The sequence below is a fragment of the Stenella coeruleoalba genome, assembly GCF_951394435.1.
Source record: "Stenella coeruleoalba genome assembly, contig: scaffold_48, whole genome shotgun sequence".
Taxonomy (NCBI): domain Eukaryota; kingdom Metazoa; phylum Chordata; class Mammalia; order Artiodactyla; family Delphinidae; genus Stenella; species Stenella coeruleoalba.
The window spans coordinates 2,099,342-2,121,252 of record NW_027646083.1 but is presented as its reverse complement, the minus strand read 5'-3'; the positions used below and the strand labels follow the sequence as shown (position 1 = coordinate 2,121,252).

General features: G+C 43.7%; 1 long non-coding RNA gene across 5 annotated transcripts in view; it reads right to left on the bottom strand.

The window, feature by feature from the left end:
* The window catches only part of LOC307181353, an 881,369-nt gene that overhangs the window by 460,254 nt on the left and 399,204 nt on the right, over positions 1-21,911 (bottom strand). The window contains exons 1-2 of one of the 5 annotated variants that reach the window (XR_013826532.1): positions 18,823-18,887; positions 18,095-18,204 (exon numbers count right to left, since the gene is read on the bottom strand). The exons of 3 other annotated variants lie outside the window; for them this stretch is intronic. This is a non-coding gene — a long non-coding RNA (uncharacterized lncRNA). Of the gene's footprint in view, positions 1-6,191; positions 6,237-18,094; positions 18,205-18,822; positions 18,888-21,911 lie in introns of those variants that run through there. One more of the 5 variants, XR_013826533.1, reaches the window with a different exon arrangement.

The following is a 21,911-nucleotide window of genomic DNA, read 5'->3' as shown; positions in this document are numbered from 1 at the left end:
TACACGGAATGTAAACTTGGCTACACAGGAACTGAATTACAGAACAGAACAGGGTCTCAAATTTAGAAAACCAACTTATGCTTGCTTAAGGGGAAAGGTGAGTTGGGGTGCTGCATAAAACCAGAGATTGAAATGAGCACAGATAAAGTTCCTTAAGCCAAATATGGAATAGACAAGAGCTACTCCTTGCTCAACGAAATGGACTCAACACCGCATATTAAACGCCTAAGAATGTACCTGACTAGTAAGTATCTTAAAACCTATGGATTGCTATGTCTCCGAAAGAGAATCAAACATGTGTACAGGGACATAAATGCAGCAGTGATAGGATTGGAGAGGTTCGGTGAGCAAATGAAGACCCTTTGAAGTCATATTGCATGGTACCCATTCCACGGGTTTCAACTACCCAGGTTTCAGGTATTCTTCCTTCAGCTAAAACATGCATGTGGAACCTAGAGTATGATCAACCATGTGATCGGGAGACGTGTTCAAATATGTCTCAGTTTTCCTCCCCTGGTACTCGGGTGCAACATTCCAGACGCTTTACTAACACTCTCCCCACTTGGAGAGTCAGTCCCTTTAACCTCCTGTTTGGCCGAGTTTGCAATTTCTGCGGAAGATGAACAGGAATAGCGAGAACCAATGAGAGACTAGCTGGAGGTGTCTGGACGGGCAAATTTAACTCTCATTTCCCACCAGGAAGAGGAATTAACCAAAGGCTCAGCGTGCCGTGCCAGAACCAGATTAGGGCCTGAAGCCATCATGCGGTGTTGCGGCCAGCTCAAATGATAGTGAGTTGAAGAAAGGAGCTCAGGGGCACTGTTATTCACAAACCTGCAGAGTTATAAATGACAGCTATCGTCCAAAAATATACTGAAGTAAGGCTGCCAAGAGGACTTGAAAGCCGGGCAAAATTGCAGGTAACCGATTTCAGGAGGTAGACTGGAATTGCATTGAAAGCATAGGAAAAGAGGCAGAACGTCCACAATGATGCACTTGGCCAAAAAGGGCGTATGCGTTTTTTCCTGAATATATTCAGGAAAAAACGCATACGCCCTTTTTGGCCAACCAAGCAAGCTTGCAAAGGAAATCTGCACTACAATGAAGTCTCACTTCCCCCCGGTCAAAAGGGCCATCTGAAAAAAGTGTAAAATCCAGAAAGGCAGGACAGACCATGGAGAACTGGGAGCCTTGTTATGCTGATGGGCGGGATGTAAATTGCCAACAGACACTCGGGAGAAGTGTATGGTGTTTCCTGAAACATCTAAAAAACAAAGCAACAGAGCCTAGGGCACTTCCAATTATGGTCCTATAGCTTAGGGAAATTAAAATCAAAAAGACACAGCCACCCCAAAGTTTGGGACACCTCTGTTTACAAGAACCTCGTTTACAGTACAAGTTCAACATTGCAGAAAGTGAAAAATGGATAAAGAAGTTGTGGTATTTACTTACAAAGCAATATCACTCAGCAATGAAATCTATGTCATCAGGCCCTTAGCAGCACAATGAGTGGATTCAGGTATGATGATTCTAACTGAAATAAGTCACACAGAAAAAGAAACATCATAAGATATCAGTAATACATGGAATGTAAACTTGGCTACACAGGAACTGAATTCCAAAACAGAACAGGGTCTCAAATTTAGAAAACCAACTTATGCTTGCTTAAGGGTAAAGGTGAGTTGGGGTGCTGCATAAAACCAGAGATTGAAATGAGCACAGATAAAGTTCCTTAAGCCAAATATGGAATAGACAAGAGCTACTCCTTGCTCAACGAAATGGACTCAACACCGCATATTAAACGCCTAAGAATGTACCTGACTAGTAAGTATCTTAAAACCTATGGATTGCTATGTCTCCGAAAGAGAATCAAGCATGTGGGCAGGGGCATAAACGCAGCAGTGATAGGATTGGAGAGGTTCGGTGAGCAAATGAAGACCCTTTGAAGTCATATTGCATGGTATCCATTACACGGGTCTCAACTCTCAAGGTTTAAGGTATTCTTCCTTCAGCTAAAACATGCATGTGGAACCCAGAGTACGATCAACCGTGTGAATGGGAGACGTGTTCAAATATGTCTCAGTGTTCCTCCCCTGGTACTCGGGTGCAACATTCCAGATGCTTAACTAACACTCTCCCCACTTGGAGAGTCAGCGCCTTTAACCTCCTGTTTGGCCCAGTTTGCAATTTCTGCGGAAGATGAACAGGAATAGCGAGCATAATGAGAGACTAGCTGGAGGTGTCTGGACGGGCAAATTTAACTCTCATTTCCCACCAGGAAGAGGAAATCACCAAAGGCTCAGCGTGCCGTGCCGGAACCAGATTAGGGCCTGAAGCCATCCTGCGGTGTTGCGGCCAGCTCACAAGAAAGCGAGTTGAAGAAAGGAGCTCAGGGGCACTGTAATTCACAAACCTGCAGAGTTATAAATGACAGCTATCATCCAAAAATATACTGAAGTAAGGCTGCCAAGAGGACTTGAAAGAAGGGCAGAATTGCAGGAAACCGATTTCAGGAGGTAGACTGGAATTGCATTGAAAGCATAGGAAAAGAGGCAGAACGTCCACAATGATGCACTTGGCCAAAAAGGGCGTATGCGTTTTTTCCTGAATATATTCAGGAAAAAACGCATACGCCCTTTTTGGCCAACCAAGCAAGCTTGCAAAGGAAATCTGTAGTTCAATGAAGTCTCACTTCCCCCCGGTCAAAAGAGCCATCTGAAAAAAGTGTAAAATCCAGAAAGGCAGGAGAGGCCATGGAGAACTGGGAGCCTTGTTATGCTGATGGGCGGGATGTAAATTGCCAACAGACACTCGGGAGAAGTGTATGGTGTTTCCTGAAACATCTAAAAAACAAAGCAACAGAGCCTAGGGCACTTCCAATTATGGTCCTATAGCTTAGGGAAATTAAAATCAAAAAGACACAGCCACCCCAAAGTTTGGGACACCTCTGTTTACAAGAACCTCGTTTACAGTACAAGTTCAACATCGCAGAAAGTGAAAAATGGATAAAGAAGTTGTGGTATTTACTTACAAAGCAATATCACTCAGCAATGAAATCTATGTCATCAGGCCCTTAGCAGCACAATGAGTGGATTCAGGTATGATGATTCTAACTGAAATAAGTCACACAGAAAAAGAAACATCATAAGATATCAGTAATACATGGAATGTAAACTTGGCTACACAGGAACTGAATTCCAAAACAGAACAGGGTCTCAAATTTAGAAAACCAACTTATGCTTGCTTAAGGGTAAAGGTGAGTTGGGGTGCTGCATAAAACCAGAGATTGAAATGAGCACAGATAAAGTTCCTTAAGCCAAATATGGAATAGACAAGAGCTACTCCTTGCTCAACGAAATGGACTCAACACCGCATATTAAACGCCTAAGAATGTACCTGACTAGTAAGTATCTTAAAACCTATGGATTGCTATGTCTCCGAAAGAGAATCAAGCATGTGGGCAGGGGCATAAACGCAGCAGTGATAGGATTGGAGAGGTTCGGTGAGCAAATGAAGACCCTTTGAAGTCATATTGCATGGTATCCATTACACGGGTCTCAACTCTCAAGGTTTAAGGTATTCTTCCTTCAGCTAAAACATGCATGTGGAACCCAGAGTACGATCAACCGTGTGAATGGGAGACGTGTTCAAATATGTCTCAGTGTTCCTCCCCTGGTACTCGGGTGCAACATTCCAGATGCTTAACTAACACTCTCCCCACTTGGAGAGTCAGCGCTGTTAACCTCCTGTTTGGCCCAGTTTGCAATTTCTGCGGAAGATGAACAGGAATAGCGAGCATAATGAGAGACTAGCTGGAGGTGTCTGGACGGGCAAATTTAACTCTCATTTCCCACCAGGAAGAGGAAATAACCAAAGGCTCAGCGTGCCGTGCCGGAACCAGATTAGGGCCTGAAGCCATCCTGCGGTGTTGCGGCCAGCTCACAAGAAAGCGAGTTGAAGAAAGGAGCTCAGGGGCACTGTAATTCACAAACCTGCAGAGTTATAAATGACAGCTATCATCCAAAAATATACTGAAGTAAGGCTGCCAAGAGGACTTGAAAGAAGGGCAGAATTGCAGGAAACCGATTTCAGGAGGTAGACTGGAATTGCATTGAAAGCATAGGAAAAGAGGCAGAACGTCCACAATGATGCACTTGGCCAAAAAGGGCGTATGCGTTTTTTCCTGAATATATTCAGGAAAAAACGCATACGCCCTTTTTGGCCAACCAAGCAAGCTTGCAAAGGAAATCTGCACTACAATGAAGTCTCACTTCCCCCCGGTCAAAAGGGCCATCTGAAAAAAGTGTAAAATCCAGAAAGGCTGGACAGGCCATGGAAAACTGGGAGCCTTGTTATGCTGATGGGTGGGATGTAAATTGCCAACAGACACTTGGGAGAAGTGTATGGTGCTTCCTGAAACATCTAAAAAACAAAGCAACAGAGCCTAGGGCACTTCCACTTATGGTCCTATAGTTTAGGGATATTAAAAACAAAAAGACACAGCCACCCCAAAGTTTGGGACGCCTCTGTTTACAAGAACGTCGTTTACAGTACAAGTTCAACATCGCAGAAAGTGAAAAATGGATAAAGAAGTTGTGGTATTTACTTACAAAGCAATATCACTCAGCAATGCATTCTATGACATCAGGCCCTTAGCAGCACAATGAGTGGATTCAGGTATGATGATTCTAACTGAAATAAGTCACACAGAAAAAGAAACATCATAAGATATCAGTAATACACAGAATGTAAACTTGGCTACACAGGAACTGAATTACAGAACAGAACAGGGTCTCAAATTTAGAAAACCAACTTATGCTTGCTTAAGGGTAAAGGTGAGTTGGGGTGCTGCATAAAACCAGAGATTGAAATGAGCACAGATAAAGTTCCTTAAGCCAAATATGGAATAGACAAGAGCTACTCCTTGCTCAACGAAATGGACTCAACACCGCATATTAAACGCCTAAGAATGTACCTGACTAGTAAGTATCTTAAAACCTATGGATTGCTATGTCTCCGAAAGAGAATCAAGCATGTGGGCAGGGGCATAAACGCAGCAGTGATAGGATTGGAGAGGTTCGGTGAGCAAATGAAGACCCTTTGAAGTCATATTGCATGGTACCCATTCCACGGGTTTCAACTCTCCAGGTTTAAGGTATTCTTCCTTCAGCTAAAACATGCATGTGGAACCTAGAGTATGATCAACCATGTGATCGGGAGACGTGTTCAAATATGTCTCAGTTTTCCTCCCCTGGAACTCGGGTGCAACATTCCAGACGCTTTACTAACACTCTCCCCACTTGGAGAGTCAGCGCCTTTAACCTCCTGTTTGGCCCAGTTTGAAATTTCAGCGGAAGATGAACAGGAATAGGGAGAACCAATGAGAGACTAGCTGGAGGTGTCTGGACGGGCAAATTTAACTCTCATTTCCCACCAGGAAGAGGAAATAACCAAAGGCTCATCATGCCGTGCAGGAACCAGATTACGGCCTGAAGCCATCCTGCGGTGTTGCGGCCAGCTCACAAGAAAGCGAGTTGAAGAAAGGAGCTCAGGGGCACTGTAATTCACAAACCTGCAGAGTTATAAATGACAGCTATCGTCCAAAAATATACTGAAGTAAGGCTGCCAAGAGGACTTGAAAGTGGGGCAGAATTGCAGGAACCCGATTTCAGGAGGTAGACTGGAATTGCATTGAAAGCATAGGAAAAGAGGCAGAACGTCCACAAATGATGCACTTGGCCAAAAAGGGCGTATGCGTTTTTTCCTGAATATATTCAGGAAAAAACGCATACGCCCTTTTTGGCCAACCAAGCAAGCTTGCAAAGGAAATCTGCACTACAATGAAGTCTCACTTCCCCCCGGTCAAAAGGGCCATCTGAAAAAAGTGTATAATCCAGAAAGGCAGGACAGGCCATGGAGAACTGGGAGCCTTGTTATGCTGATGGGCGGGATGTAAATTGCCAAGAACCACTTGGGAGAAGTGTATGGTGTTTCCTGAAACATCTAAAAAACAAAGCAACAGAGCCTAGGGCACTTCCGCTTATGGTCCTATAGTTTAGAGAAATTAAAATCAAAAAGACACAGCCACCCCAATGTTTGGGACGCCTCTGTTTACAAGAACCTCGTTTACAGTACAAGTTCAACATCGCAGAAAATGAAAAATGGATAAAGAAGTTGTGGTATTTACTTACAAATCAATATCACTGAGCAATGAAATCTATGTCATCAGGCCCTTAGCAGACAGTGAGTGGATTCAGGTATGATGATTCTAACTGAAATAAGTCACACAGAAAAAGAAACATTATAAGATATCAGTAATACACGGAATGTAAACTTGGCTACACAGGAACTGAATTCCAAAACAGAACATGGTCTCAAATTTAGAAAACCAACTTATGCTTGCTTAAGGGGAAAGGTGAGTTGGGGTGCTGCATAAAACCAGAAATTGAAATGAGCACAGATAAAATTCCTTAAGCCAAATATGGAATAGACAAGAGCTACTCCTTGCTCAACGAAATGGACTCAACACCCCATATTAAACGCCTAAGAATGTACCTGACTAGTAAGTATCTTAAAACCTATGGATTGCTATGTCTCCAAAAGAGAATCAAGCGTGTGTACAGGGGCATAAATGCAGCAGTGATAGGATTGGAGAGGATCGGTAGGCAAATGAAGACCCTTTGAAGTAATATTTCATGGTACCCATTCCACGGGTTTCAACTCTCCAGGTTTAAGGTATTCTTCCTTCAGCTAAAACATGCATGTGGAACCCAGAGTATGATCAACCGTGTGAACGGGAGACGTGTTCAAATATGTCTCAGTTTTTCTCGCCTGGTACTAGGGTGCAACATTCCAGATGCTTTACTAACACTCTCCCCACTTGGAGAGTCAGCGCCTTTAACCTCCTGTTTGGCCCAGTTTGCAATTTCTGCGGAAGATGAACAGGAATAGCGAGAACCAATGAGAGACTAGCTGGAGGTGTCTGGACGGGCAAATTTAACTCTCATTTCCGACCGGGAAGAGGAATTAACCAAAGGCTCAGGATGCCGTGCCGGAACCAGATTAGGGCCTGAAGCCATCCTGCGGTGTTGCGGCCAGCTCACAAGAAAGCGAGTTGAAGAAAGGAGCTCAGGGACACTGTAATGCACAAACTTGCAGAGTTATAAATGACAGCTATCGTCCAAAAATATACTGAAGTAAGGCTGCCAAGAGGACTTGAAAGCGGGGCAAAATTGCAGGAAACCGATTTCAGGAGGTAGACTGGAATTGTATTGAAAGCATAGGAAAAGAGGCAGAGCGTCCACAATGATGCACTTGGTCAAAAAGGGCGTATGCGTTTTTTCCTGAATATATTCAGGAAAAAACGCATACGCCCTTTTTGGCCAACCAAGCAAGCTTGCAAAGGAAATCTGCACTACAATGAAGTCTCACTTCCCCCCGGTCAAAAGGGCCATCTGAAAAAAGTGTAAAATCCAGAAAGGCAGGACAGGCCATGGAGAACTGGGAGCCTTGTTATGCTGATGGGCGGGATGTAAATTGCCAACAGACACTCGGGAGAAGTGTATGGTGTTTCCTGAAACATCTAAAAAACAAAGCAACAGAGCCTAGGGCACTGCCACTTATGGTCCTATAGCTTAGGGAAATTAAAATCAAAAAGACACAGCCACCCCAAAGTTTGGGACACCTCTGTTTACAAGAACGTCGTTTACAGTACAAGTTCAACATCGCAGAAAGTGAAAAACGGATAAAGAACTTGTGGTACTTACGTACAATGCAGTATCACTCAGCATGAAATCTATGTCATCAGGCTCGTAGCAGCATAATGAGTGGATTCAGGTACGATGATTCTAAATGAAATAAGTCACACAGAAAAAGAAACATCATAAGATATCACTAATACACGCAATGTAAACTTGGCTACACAGGAACTGAATTCCAAAACAGAACAGGGTCTCAAATTTAGAAAACCAACTTATGCTTGCTTAAGGGGAAAGGTGAGTTGGGGTGCTGCATAAAACCAGAGATTGAAATGAGCACAGATAAATTTCCTTAAGCCAAATATGGAATAGAAAAGAGCTACTCCTTGCTCAACGAAATGGACTCAACACCCCATATTAAACGCCTAAGAATGTACCTGACTAGTAAGTATCTTAAAACCTATGGATTGCTATGTCTCCAAAAGAGAATCAAGCATGTGTCAGGGGCATAAACGCAGCAGTGATAGGATTGGAGAGGTTCGGTGAGCAAATGAAGACCTCTGAAGTCATATTGCATGGTACCCATTCCACGGGTTTCAACTACCCATGTTTAAGGTATTCTTCCTTCAGCTAAAACATGCATGTGGAACCTAGAGTATGATCAACCATGTGATCGGGAGACGTGTTCAAATATGTCTCAGTTTTCGTACCCTGGTACTCGGGTGCAACATTCCAGACGCTTTACTAACACTCTCCCGACTTGGAGAGTCAGTCCCTTTAACCTCCTGTTTGGCCCAGTTTGCAATTTCTGCGGAAGATGAACAGGAATAGCGAGAACCAATGAGAGACTAGCTGGAGGTGTCTGGACGGGCAAATTTAACTCTCATTTCCAACCAGGAAGAGGAATTAACCAAAGGCTCAGCGTGCCGTGCCGGAACCAGATTAGGGCCTGAAGCCATCCTGCGGTGTTGCGGCCAGCTCACAAGAAAGCGAGTTGAAGAAAGGAGCTCAGGGGCACTGTAATTCACAAACCTGCAGAGTTATAAATGACAGCTATCGTCCAAAAATAGACTGAAGTAAGGCTGCCAAGAGGACTTGAAAGCGGGGCAGAATTGCAGCAAACCGATTTCAGGAGGTAGACTGGACTAGCATTGAAAGCATAGGAAAAGAGGCAGAACGTCCACAATGATGCACTTGGCCAAAAAGGGCATATGGGTTTTTTCCTGAATATATTCAGGAAAAAACGCATACGCCCTTTTTGGCCAACCAAGCAAACTTGCAAAGGAAATCTGCAGTACAATGAAGTCTCACTTCCCCCCGGTCAAAAGGGCCATCTGAAAAAAGTGTAAAATCCAGAAAGGCAGGACAGGCCATGAAGAACTGGGAGCCTTGTTATGCTGATGGGCGGGATGTAAATTGCCAACAGACACTCAGGAGAAGTGTATGGTGTTTCCTGAAACATCTAAAAAACAAAGCAACAGAGCCTAGGGCACTTCCACTTATGGTCCTATTGCTTAGGGAAATTAAAATCAAAAAGACACAGCCACCCCAAAGTTTGGGACACCTCTGTTTACAAGAACCTCGTTTACCGTACAAGTACAATATCACAGAAAGTGAAAAATGGATAAAGAACTTGTGGTACTTACGTACAATGCAGTATCACTCAGCAATGAAATCTATGTCATCAGGCCCTTAGCAGCATAATGAGTGGATTCAGGTACAATGATTCTAACTGAAATAAGTCACACAGAAAAAGAAACATCATAAGATATCACTAATATACGGAATGTAAACTTGGCTACACAGGAACTGAATTCCAAAACAGAACAGGGTCTCAAATTTAGAAAACCAACTTATGCTTGCTTAAGGGAAAAGGTGAGTTGGGGTGCTGCATAAAACCAGAGATTGAAATGAGCACAGATAAAGTTCCTTAAGCCAAATATGGAATAGACAAGAGCTACTCCTTGCTCAACGAAATGGACTCAACAACCCGTATTAAACGCCTAAGAATGTACCTGACTAGTAAGTAACTTAAAACGTATGGATTGCTATGCATCCAAAAGAGAATCAAGCATGTGTACAGGGGCATAAACGCAGCAGTGATAGGATTGGAGAGGTTCGGTGAGCAAATGAAGACCCTTTGAAGTCATATTGCATGGTACCCATTCCACGGGTTTCAACTACCCAGGTTTAAGGTATTCTTCCTTCAGCTAAAACATGCATGTGGAACCTAGAGTATGATCAACCATGTGATCGGGAGACGTGTTCAAATATGTCTCAGTTTTCGTACCCTGGTACTCGGGTGCAACATTCCAGACGCTTTACTAACACTCTCCCGACTTTGAGAGTCAGTCCCTTTAACCTCCTGTTTGGCCCAGTTTGCAATTTCTGCGGAAGATGAACAGGAATAGCGAGAACCAATGACAGACTAGCTGGAGGTGTCTGGTCGTGCAAATTTAACTCTCATTTCCCACCAGGAACAGGAATTAACCAAAGGCTCAGCGTGCCGGGCCGGAACCAGATTAGGGCCTGAAGCCATCCTGCGGTGTTGCGGCCAGCTCACAAGAAAGCGAGTTGAAGAAAGGAGCTCAGGGGCACTGTAATTCACAAACCTGCAGAGTTATAAATGACAGCTATCGTCCAAAAATAGACTGAAGTAAGGCTGCCAAGAGGACTTGAAAGCGGGGCAGAATTGCAGCAAACCGATTTCAGGAGGTAGACTGGACTAGCATTGAAAGCATAGGAAAAGAGGCAGAACGTCCACAATGATGCACTTGGCCAAAAAGGGCATATGGGTTTTTTCCTGAATATATTCAGGAAAAAATGCATACGCCCTTTTTGGCCAACCAAGCAAACTTGCAAAGGAAATCTGCAGTACAATGAAGTCTCACTTCCCCCCGGTCAAAAGGGCCATCTGAAAAAAGTGTAAAATCCAGAAAGGCAGGACAGGCCATGGAGAACTGGGAGCCTTGTTATGCTGATGGGCGGGATGTAAATTGCCAACAGACACTCCGGAGAAGTGTATGGTGTTTCCTGAAACATCTAAAAAACAAAGCAACAGAGCCTAGGGCACTTCCACTTATGGTCCTATAGCTTAGGGAAATTAAAATCCAAAAGACACAGCCACCCCAAAGTTTGGGACGCCTCTGTTTACAAGAACCTCGTTTACAGTAGAAGTTCAACATCCCAGAAAGTGAAAAATGGATAAAGAAGTTGTGGTATTTACTTACAAAGCAATATCACTCAGCAATGAAATCTATGTCATCAGGCCCTTAGCAGCACAATGAGTGGATTCAGGTATGATGATTCTAACTGAAATAAGTCACACAGAAAAAGAAACATCATAAGATATCACTAATACACGGAATGTAAACTTGGCTACACAGGAACTGAATTACAGAACAGAACAGGGTCTCAAATTTAGAAAACCAACTTATGCTTGCTTAAGGGGAAAGGTGAGTTGGGGTGCTGCATAAAACCAGAGATTGAAATGAGCACAGATAAAGTTCCTTAAGCCAAATATGGAATAGACAAGAGCTACTCCTTGCTCAACGAAATGGACTCAACACTGCATATTAAACGCCTAAGAATGTACCTGACTAGTAAGTATCTTAAAACCTATGGATTGCTATGTCTCCAAAAGAGAATCAAGCGTGTGTACAGGGACATAAACGCAGCAGTGATAGGATTGGAGAGGTTCGGTGAGCAAATGAAGACCTCTGAAGTCATATTGCATGGTACCCATTCCACGGGTCTCAACTCTCCAGGTTTAAGGTATTCTTCCTTCAGCTAAAACATGCATGTGGAACCCAGAGTATGATCAACCGTGTGAACGGGAGCCGTGTTTAAATATGTCTCAGTTTTCCTCCCCTGGTACTCGGGTGCAACATTCCAGACGCTTTACTAACACTCTCCCCACTTGGAGAATCAGCGCCTTTAACCTCCTGTTTGGCCCAGTTTGCAATTTCTGCGGAAGATGAACAGGAATAGCGAGAACCAATGAGAGACTAGCTGGAGGTGTCTGGACGGGCAAATTTAACTCTCATTTCCCACCAGGAAGAGGAAATAACCAAAGGCTCAGCGTGCCGTGCCGGAACCAGATTAGGGCCTGAAGCCATCCTGCGGTGTTGCGGCCAGCTCAAAAGAAAGCGAGGTGAAGAAAAGAGCTCAGGGGCACTGTAATTCACAAACCTGCAGAGTTATAAATGACAGCTATCGTCCAAAAATATACTGAAGTAAGGCTGCCAAGAGGACTTGAAAGCGGGGCAGAATTGCAGGAAACCGATTTCAGGAGGTAGACTGGAATTGCATGGAAAGCATAGGAAAAGAGGCAGAACGTCCACAATGATGCAATTGGCCAAAAAGGGCGTATGCGTTTTTTCCTGAATATATTCAGGAAAAAATGCATACGCCCTTTTTGGCCAACCAAGGAAACTTGCAAAGGAAATCTGCACTACAATGAAGTCTCACTTCCCCCCGGTCAAAAGGGTCATCTGAAAATAGTGTAAAATCCAGAAAGGCAGGACAGGCCATGGAGAACTGGGAGCCTTGTTATGCTGATGGGCGGGATGTAAATCGCCAACAGACACTCAGGAGAAGTGTATGGTGTTTCCTGAAACATCTAAAAAACAAAGCAACAGAGCCTAGGGCACTTCCACTTATGGTCCTATAGCTTAGGGAAATTAAAATCAAAAAGACACAGCCACCCCAAAGTTTGGGACGCCTCTGTTTACAAGAACCTCGTTTACAGTACAAGTTCAACATCACAGAAAGTGAAAAATGGATAAAGAAGTTGTGGTATTTACTTACAAAGCAATATCACTCAGCAATGAAATCTATGTCATCAGGCCCGTAGCAGCATAATGAGTGGATTCAGGTACGATGATTCTAACTGAAATAAGTCACACAGAAAAAGAAACATCATAAGATATCACTAATACACGGAATGTAAACTTGGCTACACAGGAACTGAATTACAGAACAGAACAGGGTCTCAAATTTAGAAAACCAACTTATGCTTGCTTAAGGGGAAAGGTGAGTTGGGGTGCTGCATAAAACCAGAGATTGAAATGAGCACAGATAAAGTTCCTTAAGCCAAATATGGAATAGACAAGAGCTACTCCTTGCTCAACGAAATGGACTCAACACCCCATATTAAACGCCTAAGAATGTACCTGACTAGTAACTATCTTAAAACCTATGGATTGCTATGTATCCAAAAGAGAATCAAGCATCTGTACAGGGGCATAAACACAGCATTGATAGGATTGGAGAGGTTCGGTGCGCAAATGAAGACCCTTTGAAGTCATATTGCATGGTACCCATTCCACGGGTCTCAACTCTCCAGGTTTAAGGTATTCTTCCTTCAGCTAAAACATGCATGTGGAACCCAGAGTATGATCAACCGTGTGAACGGGAGACGTGTTCAAATATGTCTCAGTTTTCCTCCCCTGGTACTCGGGTGCAACATTCCAGACGCTTTACTAACACTCTCCCCACTTGGAGAGTCAGCGCCTTTAACCTCCTGTTTGGCCCAGTTTGCAATTTCTGCGGAAGATGAACAGGAATAGCGAGAACCAATGAGAGACTAGCTGGAGGTGTCTGGACGGGCAAATTTAACTCTCATTTCCCACCAGGAAGAGGAAATAACCAAAGGCTCAGCGTGCCGTGCCGGAACCAGATTAGGGCCTGAAGCCATCCTGCGGTGTTGCGGCCAGCTCAAAAGAAAGCGAGGTGAAGAAAAGAGCTCAGGGGCACTGTAATTCACAAACCTGCAGAGTTATAAATGACAGCTATCGTCCAAAAATAGACTGAAGTAAGGCTGCCAAGAGGACTTGAAAGCGGGGCAGAATTGCAGGAAACCGATTTCAGGAGGTAGACTGGAATTGCATTGAAAGCATAGGAAAAGAGGCAGAACGTCCACAATGATGCACTTGGCCAAAAAGGGCGTATGCGTTTTTTCCTGAATATATTCAGGAAAAAACGCATATGCCCTTTTTGGCCAACCAAGCAAGCTTGCAAAGGAAACCTGCACTACAATGAAGTCTCACTTCCACCCGGTCAAAACGGCCATCTGAAAAAAGTGTAAAATCCAGAAAGGCAGGACAGGCCATGGAGAACTGGGAGCCTTGTTATGCTGATGGGCGGGATGTAAATTGCCAACAGACACTCGGGAGAAGTGTATGGTGTTTCCTGAAACATCTAAAAAACAAAGCAACAGAGCCTAGGGCACTTCCACTTATGGTCCTATAGCTTAGGGAAATTAAAATCCAAAAGACACAGCCACCCCAAAGTTTGGAACGGCTCTGTTTACAAGAACTTCGTTTACAGTAGAAGTTCAACATCCCAGAAAGTGAAAAATGGATAAAGAAGTTGTGGTATTTACTTACAAAGCAATATCACTCAGCAATGAAATCTATGTCATCAGGCCCTTAGCAGCACAATGAGTGGATTCAGGTATGATGATTCTAACTGAAATAAGTCACACAGAAAAAGAAACATCATAAGATATCACTAATACACGGAATGTAAACTTGGCTACACAGGAACTGAATTCCAAAACAGAACAGGGCCTCAAATTTAGAAAACCAACTTATGCTTGCTTAAGGGTAAAGGTGAGTTGGGGTGCTGCATAAAACCAGAGATTGAAATGAGCACAGATAAAGTTCCTTAAGCCAAATATGGAATAGACAAGAGCTACTCCTTGCTCAACGAAATGGACTCAACACCGCATATTAAACGCCTAAGAATGTACCTGACTAGTAAGTATCTTAAAACCTATGGATTGCTATGTCTCCAAAAGAGAATCAAGCGTGTGTACAGGGACATAAACGCAGCAGTGATAGGATTGGAGAGGTTCGGTGAGCAAATGAAGACCTCTGAAGTCATATTGCATGGTACCCATTCCACGGGTCTCAACTCTCCAGGTTTAAGGTATTCTTCCTTCAGCTAAAACATGCATGTGGAACCCAGAGTATGATCAACCGTGTGAACGGGAGCCGTGTTTAAATATGTCTCAGTTTTCCTCCCCTGGTACTCGGGTGCAACATTCCAGACGCTTTACTAACACTCTCCCGACTTGGAGAGTCAGTCCCTTTAACCTCCTGTTTGGCCCAGTTTGCAATTTCTGCGGAAGATGAACAGGAATAGCGAGAACCAATGAGAGACTAGCTGGAGGTGTCTGGACGGGCAAATTTAACTCTCATTTCCCACCAGGAAGAGGAATTAACCAAAGGCTCAGCGTGCCGTGCCGGAACCAGATTAGGGCCTGAAGCAATCCAGCGGTGTTGCGGCCAGGTCACAAGAAAGCGAGTTGAAGAAAGGATCTCAGGGACACTGTAATTCACAAACCTGCAGAGTTATAAATGACAGCTATCATCCAAAAATATACTGAAGTAAGCCTGCCAAGAGGACTTGAAAGCGGAGCAGAATTGCAGGAAACCGATTTCAGGAGGTAGACTGGAATTGCATTGAAAGCATAGGAAAAGAGGCAGAACGTCCACAATGATGCACTTGGCCAAAAAGGGCGTATGCGTTTTTTCCTAAATATATTCAGGAAAAAACGCATACGCCCTTTTTGGCCAACCAAGCAAGCTTGCAAAGGAAATCTGCACTACAATGAAGTCTCACTTCCCCCCGGTCAAAAGGGCCATCTGAAAAAAGTGTAAAATCCAGAAAGGCAGGAGAGGCCATGGAGAACTGGGAGCCTTGTTATGCTTATGGGCGGGATGGAAATTGCCAACAGACACTCCGCAGAAGTGTATGGTGTTTCCTGAAACATCTAAAAAACAAAGCAACAGAGCCTAGGGCACTTCCACTTATGGTCCCATAGCTTAGGGAAATTAAAATCAAAAAGACATAGCCACCCCAAAATTTGGGACGCCTCTGTTTACAAGAACCTCGTTTACAGTACAAGTTCAACATCGCAGAAAGTGAAAAATGGATAAAGAACTTGTGGTACTTACGTACAAAGCAATATCACTCAGCAATGAAATCTATGTCATCAGGCCCTTAGCAGCACAATGAGTGGATTCAGGTACGATGATTCTAACTGAAATAAGTCACACAGAAAAAGAAACATCATAAGATATCAGTAATACACGGAATGTAAACTTGGCTACACAGGAACTGAATTACAGAACAGAACAGGGTCTCAAATTTAGAAAACCAACTTATGCTTGCTTAAGGGGAAAGGTGAGTTGGGGAGCTGCATAAAACCAGAGATTGAAATGAGCACAGATAAAGTTCCTTAAGCCAAATATGGAATAGACAAGAGCAACTCCTTGCTCAACGAAATGGACTCAACACCGCATATTAAACGCCTAAGAATGTACCTGACTAGTAAGTATCTTAAAACCTATGGATTGCTATGTCTCCAAAAGAGAATCAAGCTTGTGTGCAGGGGCATAAACGCAGCAGTGATAGGATTGGAGAGGTTCGGTGAGCAAATGAAGACCCTTTGAAGTCATATTGCATGGTACCCATTCCACGGGTTTCACCTACCCAGGTTTAAGGTATTCTTCCTTCAGCTATAACATGCATGTGGAACCTAGAGTATGATCAACCATGTGATCGGGAGACGTGTTCAAATATGTCTCAGATTTCGTACCCTGGTACTCGGGTGCAACATTCCAGACGCTTTACTAACACTCTCCCGACTTGGAGAGTCAGTCCCTTTAACCTGCTGTTTGGCCCAGTTTGCAATTTCTGCGGAAGATGAACAGGAATAGCGAGAACCAGTGAGAGACTAGCTGGAGGTGTCTGGACGGGCAAATTTAACTCTCATTTCCCACCAGGAAGAGGAATTAACCAAAGGCTCAGCGTGCCGTGCTGGAACCAGATTAGGGCCTGAAGCCATCCTGCGGTGTTGCGGCCAGCTCAAAAGAAAGCGAGTTGAAGAAAGGAGCTCAGGGGCACTGTTATTCACAAACCTGCAGAGTTATAAATGACAGCTATCATCCAAAAATATACTGAAGTAAGGCTGCCAAGAGGACTTGAAAGCGGGGCAGAATTGCAGGAAACCGATTTCAGGAGGTAGACTGGAATTGCATTGAAAGCATAGGAAAAGAGGCAGAACGTCCACAATGATGCACTTGGCCAAGAAGGGCGTATGCGTTTTTTCCTAAATATATTCAGGAAAAAACGCATATGCCCTTTTTGGCCAACCAAGCAAGCTTGCAAAGGAAATCTGCACTACAATGAAGTCTCACTTCCCCCCGGTCAAAAGGGCCATCTGAAAAAAGTGTAAAATCCAGAAAGGCAGGACAGGCCATGGAGAACTGGGAGCCTTGTTATGCTGATGGGCGGGATGTAAATTGCCAACAGACACTCGGGAGAAGTGTATGGTGTTTCCTGAAACATCTAAAAAACAAAGCAACAGAGCCTAGGGCACTTCCACTTATGGTCCTATAACTTAGGGAAATTAAAATCAAAAAGACACAGCCACCCCAAAGTTTGGGACGCCTCTGTTTACAAGAAACTCGTTTACAGTACAAGTTCAACATCGCAGAAAGTGAAAAATGGATAAAGAAGTTGTGGTATTTACTTACAAAGCAATATCACTCAGCAATGAAGTCTATGTCATCAGGCCCTTAGCAGCACAATGAGTGGATTCAGGTATGATGATTCTAACTGAAAAAAGTCACACAGAAAAAGAAACATCATAAGATATCAGTAATACAAGCAATAAACTTGGCTACACAGGAAATGAATTACAGAACAGAACAGGGTCTCAAATTTAGAAAACCAACTTATGCTTAATTAAGGGTAAAGGTGAGTTGGGGTGCTGCATAAAACCAGAGATCGAAATGAGCACAGATAAAGTTCCTTAAGCCAAATATGGAATAGACAAGAGCTACTCCTTGCTCAACGAAATGGACTCAACACCGCATATTAAACGCCTAAGAATGTACCTGACTAGTAAGTATCTTAAAACCTATGGATTGCTATGTCTCCGAAAGAGAATCAAGCATGTGTACAGGGGCATAAACGCAGCAGTGATAGGATTGGAGAGGTTCGTGAGCAAATGAAGACCCTTTGAAGTCATATTGCATGGTACCCATTCCACGGGTTTCAACTACCCAGGTTTAAGGTATTCTTCCTTCAGCTAAAACATGCATGTGGAACCTAGAGTATGATCAACCATGTGATCGGGAGACATGTTCAAATATGTCTCAGTTTTCGTACCCTGGTACTCGGGTGCAACATCCCAGACGCTTTACTAACACTCTCCCGACTTGGAGAGTCAGTCCCTTTAACCTCCTGTTTGGCCCAGTTTGCAATTTCTGCGGAAGATGAACAGGAATAGCGAGAACCAATGAGAGACTAGCTGGAGGTGTCTGGACGGGCAAATTTAACTCTCATTTCCCACCAGGAAGAGGAAGTAACTAAAGGCTCACCGTGCCATGCCGGAACCAGATTAGGGCCTGAAGCCATCCTGCGGTGTTGCGGCCAGCTCACAAGAAAGCGAGTTGAAGAAAGGAGCTCAAGGTCACTGTAATTCACAAACCTGCAGAGTTATAAATGACAGCTATCGTCCAAAAATATACTGAAGTAAGGCTGCCAAGAGGACTTGAAAGCGGGGCAGAATTGCAGGAAACCGATTTCAGGAGGTAGACTGGAATTGCATTGAAAGCATAGGAAAAGAGGCAGAACGTCCACAATGATGCACTTGGTCAAAAAGGGCGTATGATTTTTTTCCTGAATATATTCAGGAAAAAGAGCATACGCACTTTTTGGCCAACCAAGCAAGCTTGCAAAGCAAATCTGCACTACAATGAAGTCTCACATCCCCCCGGTCAAAAGGGCCATCTGAAAAAAGTGTAAAATCCATAAAGGCAGGACAGGCCATGGAGAACTGGGAGCCTTGTCATGCTGATGGGCGGGATGTAAATTGCCAACAGACACTCGGGAGAAGTGTATGGTGTTTCCTTAAACATCTAAAAAACAAAGCAACAGAGCCTAGGGCACTTCCACTTATGGTCCTATAGCTTAGGGAAATTAAAATCAAAAAGACACAGCAACCTGAAAGTTTGGCACGGCTCTGTTTACAAGAACCTCGTTTACAGTACAAGTTCAACATCGCAGAAAGTGAAAAATGGATAAAGAAGTTGTGGTATTTACTTACAAAGCAATATCACTCAGCAATGAAATCTATGTCATCAGGCCCTTAGGAGCACAATGAGTGGATTCAGGTACGATGATTCTAACTGAAATAAGTCACACAGAAAAAGAAACATCATAAGATATCACTAATACACGGAATGTAAACTTGGCTACACAGGAACTGAATTACAAAACATAACAGGGTCTCAAATTTAAAAAACCAACTTATGCTTGCTTAAGGGGAAAGGTGAGTTGGGGTGCTGCATAAAACCAGAGATTGAAATGAGCACAGATAAAGTTCCTTAAGCCAAATATGGAATAGACAAGAGCTACTCCTTGCTCGCCGAAATGGACTCAACACCGCATATTAAACGCCTAAGAATGTACCTGACTAGTAAGTATCTTAAAACCTATGGATTGCTATGTCTCCGAAAGAGAATCAAGCATGTGTACAGGGGCATAAACGCAGCAGTGATAGGATTGGAGAGGTTCGGTGAGCAAATGAAGACCCTCTGAAGTCATATTGCATGGTACCCATTCCACGGGTTTCAACTACCCAGGTTTAAGGTATTCTTCCTTCAGCAAAAACATGCATGTGGAACCTAGAGTATGATCAACCATGTGATCGGGAGACGTGTTCAAATATGTCTCAGTTTTCGTACCCTGGTACTCGGGTGCAACATTCCAGACGCTTTACTAACACTCTCCCCACTTGGAGAGTCAGTCCCTTTAACCTCCTGTTTGGCCCAGTTTGCAATTTCTGCGGAAGATGAACAGGAATAGCGAGAACCAATGAGAGACTAGCTGGAGGTGTCTGGACGGGCAAATTTACCTCTCATTTCCCAACAGGAAGAGGAATTAACCAAAGGCTCAGCGTGCCGTGCCGGAACCAGATTAGGGCCTGAAGCCATCCTGCGGTGTTGCGGCCAGCTCAAAAGAAAGCGAGTTGAAGAAAGGAGCTCAGGGGCACTGTTATTCACAAACCTGCAGAGTTATAAATGACAGCTATCGTCCAAAAATATACTGAAGTAAGGCTGCCAAGAGGACTTGAAAGCGGGGCAGAATTGCAGGAAACCGATTTCAGGAGGTAGACTGGAATTGCATTGAAAGCATAGGAAAAGAGGCAGAACGTCCACAATGATGCACTTGGCCAAAAAGGGCGTATGCGTTTTTTCCTGAATATATTCAGGAAAAAACGCATACGCCCTTTTTGGCCAACCAAGCAAGCTTGCGAAGGAAATCTGCACTACAATGAAGTCTCACTTCCCCCCGGTCAAAAGGGCCATCTGAAAAAAGTGTAAAATCCAGAAAGGCAGGACAGGCCATGGAGAACTGGGAGCCTTGTTATGCTCATGGGCGGGATGTAAATTGCCAACAGACACTCGGGAGAAGTGTATGGTGTTTCCTGAAACATCTAAAAAACAAAGCAACAGAGACTAGGGCACTTCCACTTACGGTCCTATAGCTTAGGGAAATTAAATTCAAAAAAAAACAGCCACCCCAACGTTTGGCACGGATCTGTTTACAAGAACCTCGTTTACAGTACAAGTTCAACATCGCAGAAAGTGAAAAATGGATAAAGAAGATGTGGTATTTACTTACAAAGCAATATCACTCAGCAATGAAATCTATGTCATCAGGCCCTTAGGAGCACAATGAGTGGATTCAGGTACGATGATTCTAACTGAAATAAGTAACACAGAAAAAGAAACATCATAAGATATCACTAATACACAGAATGTAAACTTGGTTACACAGGAACTGAATTACAAAACATAACAGGGTCTCAAATTTAGAAAACCAACTTATGCTTGCTTAAGGGCAAAGGTGAGTTGGGGTGCTGCATAAAACCAGAGATTGAAATGAGCACAGATAAAGTTCCTTACGCTAAATATGGAATAGACAAGAGCTACACCTTGCTCGACGAAATGGACTCAACACCGCATATTAAACGCCTAAGAATGTACCTGACTAGTAAGTATCTTAAAACCTATGGATTGCTATGTCCCCGAAAGAGAACCAATCATGTTTACAGGGGCATAAACGCAGCAGTGATAGGATTGGAGAGGTTCGGTGAGCAAATGAAGACCCTTTGAAGTCATATTGCATGGTACCCATTCCACGGGTTTCAACTACCCAGGTTTAAGGTATTCTTCCTTTAGCTAAAACATGCATGTGGAACCTAGAGTATGATCAACCATGTGATCGGGAGACGTGTTCAAATATGTCTCAGTTTTCGTACCCTGGTACTCGGGTGCAGCATTCCAGACGCTTTACTAACACTCTCACCACTTGGAGAGTCAGTCCCTTTAACCTCCTGTTTGGCCCAGTTTGCAATTTCTGTGGAAGATGAACAGGAATAGCGAGAACCAATGAGAGACTAGCTGGAGGTGTCTGGACGGGCAAATTTAACTCTCTTTTCCCACCAGGAAGAGGAATTAACCAAAGGCTCAGCGTGCCGTGCCGGAACCATATTAGGGCCTGAAGCCATCCTTTCGGTGTTGCGGCCAGCTCAAAAGAAAGCGAGTTGAAGAAAGGAACTCAGGGGCACTGTAATTCACAAACGTGCAGAGTTATAAATGACAGCTATCGTCCAAAAATATACTGAAGTAAGGCTGCCAAGAGGACTTGAAAGCGGGGCAGAATTGCAGGAAACCGATTTCAGGAGGTAGACTGGAATTGCATTGAAAGCATAGGAAAAGAGGCAGAACGTCCACAATGATGCACTTGGCCAAAAAGGGCGTATGCGTTTTTTCCTGAATATATTCAGGAAAAAACGCATACGCCCTTTTTGGCCAACCAAGCAAGCTTGCAAAGGAAATCTGCACTACAATGAAGTCTCACTTCCCCCCGGTCAAAAGGGCAATCTGAAAAAAGTGTAAAATCCAGAAAGGCAGGACAGGCCATGGAGAACTGGGAGCCCTGTTATGCTGATGGGCGGGATGTAAATTGCCAACAGACACTCGGGAGAAGTGTATGCTGTTTCCTGAAACATCTAAAAAACAAAGCAACAGAGCCTAGGGCACTTCCACTTATGGTCCTATAGCTTAGGGAAATTAAAATAAAAAAGACACAGCCACCCCAAAGTTTGGGACGCCTCTGTTTACGAGA